The sequence below is a fragment of the Pseudophryne corroboree genome, chromosome 2 (genome assembly GCF_028390025.1).
Source record: "Pseudophryne corroboree isolate aPseCor3 chromosome 2, aPseCor3.hap2, whole genome shotgun sequence".
NCBI classification, from domain to species: Eukaryota; Metazoa; Chordata; class Amphibia; order Anura; family Myobatrachidae; genus Pseudophryne; species Pseudophryne corroboree.
In genome coordinates, this window is record NC_086445.1 from 544,347,982 (window position 1) to 544,360,003 (window position 12,022).

At 46.9% G+C, this 12,022-nt stretch overlaps 1 long non-coding RNA gene across 1 annotated transcript in view; it reads right to left on the reverse strand.

The window, feature by feature from the left end:
• Positions 1-230: 230 nt before the first annotated feature.
• The window catches only part of LOC135050953 (uncharacterized), a 54,731-nt gene continuing 42,939 nt past the window's right edge, over positions 231-12,022 (reverse strand). Inside the window, exons 2-3 of the long non-coding RNA XR_010241943.1 lie at positions 1,536-1,642; positions 231-561 (exon numbers count right to left, since the gene is read on the reverse strand). This is a non-coding gene — a long non-coding RNA (uncharacterized LOC135050953). The remainder of the gene's footprint in view (positions 562-1,535; positions 1,643-12,022) is intronic.

Genomic DNA, 12,022 nt, shown 5'->3' on the forward strand with positions numbered 1-12,022 from the left:
CGTTTAAATATGTTTTGCTTTATGCTTCTGACTTTTTCTGTGCTTTGCAGCTACGTTTTTTATCATCAGGTGAAGATGTCCGGAATTACAATACAGCACTGCGATGTATTGATGGACTACAGTTGTTTCCAGAGAGCAGCTGTATGTAATGGCAATGAGCGTCTGCCTGCTCATATAAAAACTTGGCTGAAAAGCACTGAAGGGAAACCTATGTATGTAGTAAATGTTACAAAATGCTAAATTTAATGCAACTATGCAAGGCATTAAAAACCAAAATTAGGTAGGTCCAAAAACCAGGACAATTATACAGTTACTGACCTCTCCCTAGTCCCTACATCCATAATTTGGACTCCTGGTCCCTTATTACAATGCATATACAATTTACGTTGATGATGTACAGTTTGGGCAAGAGATTACAGTCCGGCAGGGTCAGATTATCTCCGTCCAGGAATTTCCTTTGTGACACAGTTATTTTGGGGTCCTTGGCCAGTTTGTGAGGTAGCGGGGTCTTCAGGTAATGGTCAGGCATTAGCAGCGACCGCAGGAAACTCTTTTCTAGATCTGAAAATAGAATGGGGTCTGTCACTCAGCCGCTGATTATTTCTGCGGGAGAACACGCGTTGCCGCGGCGCCCTCACAAATGCAGATTTGGTCTTAGAATTGTAATTATTTTTGAACATGAAAATCCAGGAAACCTGGTAGTCTCACAGTAACTGTAATATTACACAAACTTTGAATTGTGAGATCAACTATACCTTGTGACATAGGCCCTCATTCCGAGTTGATCGGTCGCAAGGCGAATTTAGCAGAGTTACACACGCTAAGCCGCCGCCTACTGGGAGTGAATCTTAGCTTCTTAAAATTGCGACCGATGTATTCGCAATATTGCGATTACTAACTACTTAGCAGTTTCAGAGTAGCTCCAGACTTACTCTGCCTGTGCGATCATTTCAGTGCTTGTCATTCCTGGTTGACGTCACAAACACACCCAGCGTTCGCCCAGGCACTCCCACCGTTTCCCCGGCCACTCCTGCGTTTTTTCCGGAAACGGTAGCGTTTTCAGCCACACGCCCCTGAAACGCCGTGTTTCCGCCCAGTAACACCCATTTCCTGTCAATCACATTACGATCGCCGGAGCGAAGAAAAAGCCGTGAGTAAAATTACTTTCTTCATAGTAAAGTTACTTGGCGCAGTCGCAGTGCGAACATTGCGCATGCGTACTAAGCGGATTTTCACTGCGATGCGATGAAAAATACCGAGCGAACAACTCGGAATGAGGGCCATTGTCAGTGGTTGGGATTCCGGCGTCGGTATCCTGACCGCCGAGATTCTGACTGCCAGCAATGTAACTACATCCCCCTTAGACACCATCTATCTATAGCGGATCACGGGAACACATAGCAGTCATTTCTAAGTAAAATGACCAGGTTATGTGTTATTCCCTATTGATGGAGTCCATGCCATGAAGCATGGATGTATCGGACTGTGATCCAATATTATTATTATTATTATTATTGTGTATTCCGTGTACTCACGATCATCATGTTCTGGTGACTGGTTCTTGATGTAGGTAGAGAATTTATGGAAGACGTCATTGCCGGCTGTGTTGGATTCCTTGTATTTGAGTGTCATGCTCGGGTACCTGGAAACAGTAATATTAGTGTCACCTAAGACAATTGTAATATAGCTATAAAGTGGGTTCATATCTGAAGCTCAGTCGGTTTCTGGTCGGCCGTGTCCAATCCTCATAAATGTCGAGGCCAGCGACTGTTTTTCTCGTCACCTGTAAAGCTGGGACAGAAGGACCAGGAGGACCCTGGGAGAACAACCCAAACAGAGTGTGCTCAAGGACCACTACACAGGGAGACGGTGACAAACATTTATTGAACTGAGAGTATCAGTCACCGCTATAACTCAATTCTCATTAGAAGCAATTGCATAGGTTGAACATCATTACAATGGGTGTGGTTCGTTTTATCGACAGTGTCTAGGTCGACAATGTTTAGGTCGACCACTATAGGTCGACAGTCACTAGGTCGACATGGATGGAAGGTCGACAGGGTTTCTAGGTCGACATGTGCTAGGTCGACAGGTCTAAAGGTCGACATGAGGATTTATTTATTTTTGGTGTCGTTTTCTTCGTAAAGTGACCGGGATCCCAAATTAGTGCACCGGGTCCCCTCGCATGGCTCGCTTTGCTCGCCATGCTTCGGGCATGGAGCCTTCGCTCCGCTACCGCTTCGCTCGGCACACTTTACCGTTCCAATCGTAGTTCACATGGATCGTCAAGTATGAAAAAATCCACACAAAAAAAAAAATGTGAAAAACTCATGTCGACCTTTAGACCTGTCGACCTAGAAACCCTGTCGACCTTCCATCCATGTCGACCTAGTGACTGTCAACCTATAGTGGTCGACCTAAACATTGTCGACCTAGACACTGTCGATCTTCAGACCGGATCCCCATTACAATACCCTGATTCTTTTCCTGTCTATAACAGTAATCACAGCTTAGGTATCTCAAAGGCATGACAATAACTTAATTAGACAATCAAATATATCACGTGCAATGGCAATCATTTGAAAAGTAATAATATCTTAGGGCAAGAAACGTCTTGACAATATTTTAGATACACCTCCTAAACTGTCCATAGGGTGGCGCTGTACCCCAGGCACTAATGTTCAGTTCCCACGCCTCAGTGAGCGTGTAAGGTCAGTGTCTCTTTAACAGCACACTTGCACTCTAACAGTGCACTCCTGGGAAGACGTCAGTGGACGTAAGGTACCGTAAATATTTGTAGGAGGTATGCAGAACTGACTGTTGGTGATACCGCACAGTAGCAATGGCTAACGGTACTAACCGTATTTGTATCCACAGAAAAGGTAAGGTGATTACTAGAGATGAGCGGGTTCGGTTTCTTTGAATCCGAACACGCACGAACTTCACTTTTTTTTTCACGGGTCCGAGCGACTCGGATCTTCCCGCCTTGCTCGGATAACCCGAGCGCGCCCGAACGTCATCATGACGCTGTCGGATTCTCGCGAGACTCGGATTCTATATAAGGAGCCGCGCGTCGCCGCCATTTTCACACGTGCATTGAGATTGATAGGGAGAGGACGTGGCTGGCGTCCTCTCCATTAGAATAGATTAGAAGAGAGAGAGATTGTGCAGACAGAGTTTACCACAGTGACCAGTGCAGTTGTTGTTAAGTTAACTTTTATTTAATATATCCGTTCTCTGCTATATCCGTTCTCTGCCTGAAAAAAACGATACACAGCAGTCACACAGTGTGACTCAGTCTGTGTGCACTCAGCTCAGCCCAGTGTGCTGCACATCAATGTATAAAAGCTTATAATAATTGTGGGGGAGACTGGGGAGCACTGCAGGTTGTTATAGCAGGAGCCAGGAGTACATAATATTATATTAATTTAAAATTAAACAGTGCACACTTTTGCTGCAGGAGTGCCACTGCCAGTGTGACTAGTGGTGACCAGTGCCTGACCACCAGTATAGTAGTATATTGTTGTATACTATCTCTTTATCAACCAGTCTATATTAGCAGCAGACACAGTACAGTGCGGTAGTTCACGGCTGTGGCTACCTCTGTGTCGGCAGTCGGCACTCGGCAGGCAGTCCGTCCATCCATAATTGTATAATTATATACCACCTAACCGTGGTATTTTTTTTTTCTTTCTTTATACCGTCGTCATAGTCATACTAGTTGTTACGAGTATACTACTATCTCTTTATCAACCAGTGTACAGTGCGGTAGTTCACGGCTGTGGCTACCTCTGTGTCGGCAGTCGGCAGGCAGTCCGTCCATCCATAATTGTATTATTATAATATATACCACCTAACCGTGGTTTTTTTTTCATTCTTTATACCGTCATAGTGTCATACTAGTTGTTACGAGTATACTACTATCTCTTTATCAACCAGTGTACAGTGCGGTAGTTCACGGCTGTGGCTACCTCTGTGTCGGCAGTCGGCAGGCAGTCCGTCCATCCATAATTGTATTATAATATATACCACCTAACCGTGGTTTTTTTTTCATTCTTTATACCGTCATAGTGTCATACTAGTTGTTACGAGTATACTACTATCTCTTTATCAACCAGTGTACAGTGCGGTAGTTCACGGCTGTGGCTACCTCTGTGTCGGCAGTCGGCAGGCAGTCCGTCCATCCATAATTGTATTATAATATATACCACCTAACCGTGGTTTTTTTTTCATTCTTTATACCGTCATAGTCAGTCATACTAGTTGTTACGAGTATACTACTATCTCTTTATCAACCAGTGTACAGTGCGGTAGTTCACGGCTGTGGCTACCTCTGTGTCGGCACTCGGCAGGCAGTCCGTCCATCCATAATTGTATTATAATATATACCACCTAACCGTGGTTTTTTTTTCATTCTTTATACCGTCATAGTGTCATACTAGTTGTTACGAGTATACTACTATCTCTTTATCAACCAGTGTACAGTGCGGTAGTTCACGGCTGTGGCTACCTCTGTGTCGGCAGTCGGCAGGCAGTCCGTCCATCCATAATTGTATTATAATATATACCACCTAACCGTGGTTTTTTTTTCATTCTTTATACCGTCATAGTGTCATACTAGTTGTTACGAGTATACTACTATCTCTTTATCAACCAGTGTACAGTGCGGTAGTTCACGGCTGTGGCTACCTCTGTGTCGGCAGTCGGCAGGCAGTCCGTCCATCCATAATTGTATTATAATATATACCACCTAACCGTGGTTTTTTTTTCATTCTTTATACCGTCATAGTCAGTCATACTAGTTGTTACGAGTATACTACTATCTCTTTATCAACCAGTGTACAGTGCGGTAGTTCACGGCTGTGGCTACCTCTGTGTCGGAACTCGGCAGGCAGTCCGTCCATCCATAATTGTATTACAATATATACCACCTAACCGTGGTTTTTTTTTCATTCTTTATACCGTCATAGTCAGTCATACTAGTTGTTACGAGTATACTACTATCTCTTTATCAACCAGTGTACAGTGCGGTAGTTCACGGCTGTGGCTACCTCTGTGTCGGAACTCGGCAGGCAGTCCGTCCATCCATAATTGTATTATTATAATATATACCACCTAACCGTGGTTTTTTTTTCATTCTTTATACCGTCATAGTGTCATACTAGTTGTTACGAGTATACTACTATCTCTTTATCAACCAGTGTACAGTGCGGTAGTTCACGGCTGTGGCTACCTCTGTGTCGGCAGTCGGCAGGCAGTCCGTCCATCCATAATTGTATTATAATATATACCACCTAACCGTGGTTTTTTTTTCATTCTTTATACCGTCATAGTCAGTCATACTAGTTGTTACGAGTATACTACTATCTCTTTATCAACCAGTGTACAGTGCGGTAGTTCACGGCTGTGGCTACCTCTGTGTCGGCAGTCGGCAGGCAGTCCGTCCATCCATAATTGTATTACAATATATACCACCTAACCGTGGTTTTTTTTTCATTCTTTATACCGTCATAGTCAGTCATACTAGTTGTTACGAGTATACTACTATCTCTTTATCAACCAGTGTACAGTGCGGTAGTTCACGGCTGTGGCTACCTCTGTGTCGGAACTCGGCAGGCAGTCCGTCCATCCATAATTGTATTATTATAATATATACCACCTAACCGTGGTTTTTTTTTCATTCTTTATACCGTCATAGTGTCATACTAGTTGTTACGAGTATACTACTATCTCTTTATCAACCAGTGTACAGTGCGGTAGTTCACGGCTGTGGCTACCTCTGTGTCGGCAGTCGGCAGGCAGTCCGTCCATCCATAATTGTATTATAATATATACCACCTAACCGTGGTTTTTTTTTCATTCTTTATACCGTCATAGTCAGTCATACTAGTTGTTACGAGTATACTACTATCTCTTTATCAACCAGTGTACAGTGCGGTAGTTCACGGCTGTGGCTACCTCTGTGTCGGAACTCGGCAGGCAGTCCGTCCATCCATAATTGTATTACAATATATACCACCTAACCGTGGTTTTTTTTTCATTCTTTATACCGTCATAGTCAGTCATACTAGTTGTTACGAGTATACTACTATCTCTTTATCAACCAGTGTACAGTGCGGTAGTTCACGGCTGTGGCTACCTCTGTGTCGGCACTCGGCAGGCAGTCCGTCCATCCATAATTGTATTACAATATATACCACCTAACCGTGGTTTTTTTATACCACCTAACCGTGGCAGTCCGTCCATAATTGTATACTAGTATCCAATCCATCCATCTCCATTGTTTACCTGAGGTGCCTTTTAGTTCTGCCTATAAAATATGGAGAACAAAAAAGTTGAGGTTCCAAAATTAGGGAAAGATCAAGATCCACTTCCACCTCGTGCTGAAGCTGCTGCCACTAGTCATGGCCGAGACGATGAAATGCCAGCAACGTCGTCTGCCAAGGCCGATGCCCAATGTCATAGTACAGAGCATGTCAAATCCAAAACACCAAATATCAGAAAAAAAAGGACTCCAAAACCTAAAATAAAATTGTCGGAGGAGAAGCGTAAACTTGCCAATATGCCATTTACCACACGGAGTGGCAAGGAACGGCTGAGGCCCTGGCCTATGTTCATGGCTAGTGGTTCAGCTTCACATGAGGATGGAAGCACTCAGCCTCTCGCTAGAAAACTGAAAAGACTCAAGCTGGCAAAAGCACCGCAAAGAACTGTGCGTTCTTTGAAATCCCAAATCCACAAGGAGAGTCCAATTGTGTCGGTTGCGATGCCTGACCTTCCCAACACTGGACGTGAAGAGCATGCGCCTTCCACTATTTGCATGCCCCCTGCAAGTGCTGGAAGGAGCACCCGCAGTCCAGTTCCTGATAGTCAGATTGAAGATGTCAGTGTTGAAGTACACCAGGATGAGGAGGATATGGGTGTTGCTGGCGCTGGGGAGGAAATTGACCAGAAGGATTCTGATGGTGAGGTGGTTTGTTTAAGTCAGGCACCCGGGGAGACACCTGTTGTCCGTGGGAGGAATATGGCCGTTGACATGCCAGGTGAAAATACCAAAAAAATCAGCTCTTCGGTGTGGAGGTATTTCACCAGAAATGCGGACAACAGGTGTCAAGCCGTGTGTTCCCTTTGTCAAGCTGTAATAAGTAGGGGTAAGGACGTTAACCACCTCGGAACATCCTCCCTTATACGTCACCTGCAGCGCATTCATAATAAGTCAGTGACAAGTTCAAAAACTTTGGGTGACAGCGGAAGCAGTCCACTGACCAGTAAATCCCTTCCTCTTGTAACCAAGCTCACGCAAACCACCCCACCAACTCCCTCAGTGTCAATTTCCTCCTTCCCCAGGAATGCCAATAGTCCTGCAGGCCATGTCACTGGCAAGTCTGACGAGTCCTCTCCTGCCTGGGATTCCTCCGATGCATCCTTGCGTGTAACGCCTACTGCTGCTGGCGCTGCTGTTGTTGCCGCTGGGAGTCGATGGTCATCCCAGAGGGGAAGTCGTAAGCCCACTTGTACTACTTCCAGTAAGCAATTGACTGTTCAACAGTCCTTTGCGAGGAAGATGAAATATCACAGCAGTCATCCTACTGCAAAGCGGATAACTGAGTCCTTGACAACTATGTTGGTGTTAGACGTGCGTCCGGTATCCGCCGTTAGTTCACAGGGAACTAGACAATTTATTGAGGCAGTGTGCCCCCGTTACCAAATACCATCTAGGTTCCACTTCTCTAGGCAGGCGATACCGAGAATGTACACGGACGTCAGAAAAAGACTCACCAGTGTCCTAAAAAATGCAGTTGTACCCAATGTCCACTTAACCACGGACATGTGGACAAGTGGAGCAGGGCAGGGTCAGGACTATATGACTGTGACAGCCCACTGGGTAGATGTATGGACTCCCGCCGCAAGAACAGCAGCGGCGGCACCAGTAGCAGCATCTCGCAAACGCCAACTCTTTCCTAGGCAGGCTACGCTTTGTATCACCGCTTTCCAGAATACGCACACAGCTGAAAACCTCTTACGGCAACTGAGGAAGATCATCGCGGAATGGCTTACCCCAATTGGACTCTCCTGTGGATTTGTGGCATCGGACAACGCCAGCAATATTGTGTGTGCATTAAATATGGGCAAATTCCAGCACGTCCCATGTTTTGCACATACCTTGAATTTGGTGGTGCAGAATTTTTTTAAAAACGACAGGGGCGTGCAAGAGATGCTGTCGGTGGCCAGAAAAATTGCGGGACACTTTCGGCGTACAGGCACCACGTACAGAAGACTGGAGCACCACCAAAAACTACTGAACCTGCCCTGCCATCATCTGAAGCAAGAAGTGGTAACGAGGTGGAATTCAACCCTCTATATGCTTCAGAGGTTGGAGGAGCAGCAAAAGGCCATTCAAGCCTATACAATTGAGCACGATATAGGAGATGGAATGCACCTGTCTCAAGTGCAGTGGAGAATGATTTCAACGTTGTGCAAGGTTCTGATGCCCTTTGAACTTGCCACACGTGAAGTCAGTTCAGACACTGCCAGCCTGAGTCAGGTCATTCCCCTCATCAGGCTTTTGCAGAAGAAGCTGGAGGCATTGAAGAAGGAGCTAACATGGAGCGATTCCGCTAGGCATGTGGGACTTGTGGATGCAGCCCTTAATTCGCTTAACAAGGATTCACGGGTGGTCAATCTGTTGAAATCAGAGCACTACATTTTGGCCACCGTGCTCGATCCTAGATTTAAAGCCTACCTTGGATCTCTCTTTCCGGCAGACACAGGTCTGCTGGGGTTGAAAGACCTGCTGGTGACAAAATTGTCAAGTCAAGCGGAACGCGACCTGTCAACATCTCCTCCTTCACATTCTCCCGCAACTGGGGGTGCGAGGAAAAGGCTCAGAATTCCGAGCCCACCCGCTGGCGGTGATGCAGGGCAGTCTGGAGCGACTGCTGATGCTGACATCTGGTCCGGACTGAAGGACCTGACAACGATTACGGACATGTCGTCTACTGTCACTGCATATGATTCTCTCAACATTGATAGAATGGTGGAGGATTATATGAGTGACCGCATCCAAGTAGGCACGTCACACAGTCCGTACTTATACTGGCAGGAAAAAGAGGCAATTTGGAGGCCCTTGCACAAACTGGCTTTATTCTACCTAAGTTGCCCTCCCACAAGTGTGTACTCCGAAAGAGTGTTTAGTGCCGCCGCTCACCTTGTCAGCAATCGGCGTACGAGGTTACATCCAGAAAATGTGGAGAAGATGATGTTCATTAAAATGAATTATAATCAATTCCTCCGCGGAGACATTGACCAGCAGCAATTGCCTCCACAAAGTACACAGGGAGCTGAGATGGTGGATTCCAGTGGGGACGAATTGATAATCTGTGAGGAGGGGGATGTACACGGTGATATATCGGAGGGTGAAGATGAGGTGGACATCTTGCCTCTGTAGAGCCAGTTTGTGCAAGGAGAGATTAATTGCTTCTTTTTTGGGGGGGGGTCCAAACCAACCCGTCATATCAGTCACAGTCGTGTGGCAGACCCTGTCACTGAAATGATGGGTTGGTTAAAGTGTGCATGTCCTGTTTTGTTTATACAACATAAGGGTGGGTGGGAGGGCCCAAGGATAATTCCATCTTGCACCTCTTTTTTCTTTTCTTTTTCTTTGCATCATGTGCTGATTGGGGAGGGTTTTTTGGAAGGGACATCCTGCGTGACACTGCAGTGCCACTCCTAGATGGGCCCGGTGTTTGTGTCGGCCACTAGGGTCGCTAATCTTACTCACACAGCTACCTCATTGCGCCTCTTTTTTTCTTTGCGTCATGTGCTGTTTGGGGAGGGTTTTTTGGAAGGGACATCCTGCGTGACACTGCAGTGCCACTCCTAGATGGGCCCGGTGTTTGTGTCGGCCACTAGGGTCGCTAATCTTACTCACACAGTCAGCTACCTCATTGCGCCTCTTTTTTTCTTTGCGTCATGTGCTGTTTGGGGAGGGTTTTTTGGAAGGGCCATCCTGCGTGACACTGCAGTGCCACTCCTAGATGGGCCCGGTGTTTGTGTCGGCCACTAGGGTCGCTAATCTTACTCACACAGCTACCTCATTGCGCCTCTTTTTTTCTTTGCGTCATGTGCTGTTTGGGGAGGGTTTTTTGGAAGGGCCATCCTGCGTGACACTGCAGTGCCACTCCTAGATGGGCCCGGTGTTTGTGTCGGCCACTAGGGTCGCTAATCTTACTCACACAGCTACCTCATTGCGCCTCTTTTTTTCTTTGCGTCATGTGCTGTTTGGGGAGGGTTTTTTGGAAGGGACATCCTGCGTGACACTGCAGTGCCACTCCTAGATGGGCCCGGTGTTTGTGTCGGCCACTAGGGTCGCTTATCTTACTCACACAGCGACCTCGGTGCAAATTTTAGGACTAAAAATAATATTGTGAGGTGTGAGGTATTCAGAATAGACTGAAAATGAGTGTAAATTATGGTTTTTGAGGTTAATAATACTTTGGGATCAAAATGACCCCCAAATTCTATGATTTAAGCTGTTTTTTAGTGTTTTTGGAAAAAAACACCCGAATCCAAAACACACCCGAATCCGACAAAAATAATTCGGTGAGGTTTTGCCAAAACGCGTTCGAACCCAAAACACGGCCGCGGAACCGAACCCAAAACCAAAACACAAAACCCGAAAAATTTCAGGCGCTCATCTCTAGTGATTACATGCCTCAGTGTTCATACAGGGGTCAGCATAAGTGTCACTATCTCTCTCCAAGGCCTAGCGCTGTACCAAACCTCACATGCCCACCTATATACGCTGGTGGGGAGAAGCAAGAGTTTCGACTGGCAGGAGGCAAACAGGGGATTGAAAACAGATCTGTATTGGCTTTTTAGGGTTAGGGGCGTCCCCCTTCTTACCCAGAGGACACTGTCAGTGAGAGCCTCTCACTAGCCATAACCCTGCTGAAGTGAGGGGGTGACCGCATACAGGTCTATAGAGAGGGTACCTGTGGGATGTCAGTGCTCTCCCCACTGATCTGTGCTGACACGGTGGGGCACGACTCTTGCTGGCCTGGGCGCTCATATCTCCTGCTGCGCTGCTCACTCAGTGGCGTGTATCCCCTCTCGCTGGCCGGCGTTCCCCAGCGGGTCTTTATCTCGGCTGCCTCTCTCTCTCTCTCCACTCAGCTTCCGGCCACGGCTCCAACAGCGGGTCTCCGCCAGTGGCAGCAGACCTGCCTCCGGCTCTGGTAGCGGCTGTCACTCCCCGCCAGCGTGTCTCCGCCTGCAGCAGCAGTGGCTCCCGGCCCATCTCCGTCTGCAGCGCGCCTTTCAGCCGCCTCTCTCTACACCGCGCTCCGGCACACTTATGCCCTCGGTGAGTCCCTCCTCCTGTCTTCCCGCACTTTTTCTCCTCCAATCCCGGTGCAGCCAGGCTTCCCGCTCTCCCTTCTAGGGCTGGATTCCCCAGGGTCCCAGTGCTCTTCCTCTCAGCAAGACGTTGCTAGGCAGCGCAGGGGGGAAAATAATTAATCCTTACGGGCCACTTAACTAGCCTTGTAGGCATTACTGGCTGCCGTTTAGGGCTGTTACAAGATACAGCAGGGGTACTCCAAACGTGGGTACCACACAATGATATTCTTGTCCAAGGACAGATCATGTATACCAGACATCTTCAAGTAATTGTATCAGTGATGGGCAACAGGCAGCCGCCCCAACTATCACCCCCGGCTTGTGACCCTTGTGTAAAGTCTCTGCTGATATGTTATTGCAGATAGGTGTCTCTTTCATTGATTAAATGTATTTGTTTTATCTAGTAAGGATAATGTGTGCTCCTTTTTGAAGGTTAGAGGGTGTTCCTGGTTGCCTGTTACTGGGTTATGTAGTTATATAATCGCCTGGTGGCGATCTACCTCTGCTCCAGCACTGCCGGTACATCCATACCAGTATACACCTACTGCTCCCTTACTGTGAGTCTTAGATATAGTAAGGGTGGTCTATCTCTGGACTGGACTTGTTACCTCTGAGATAAACT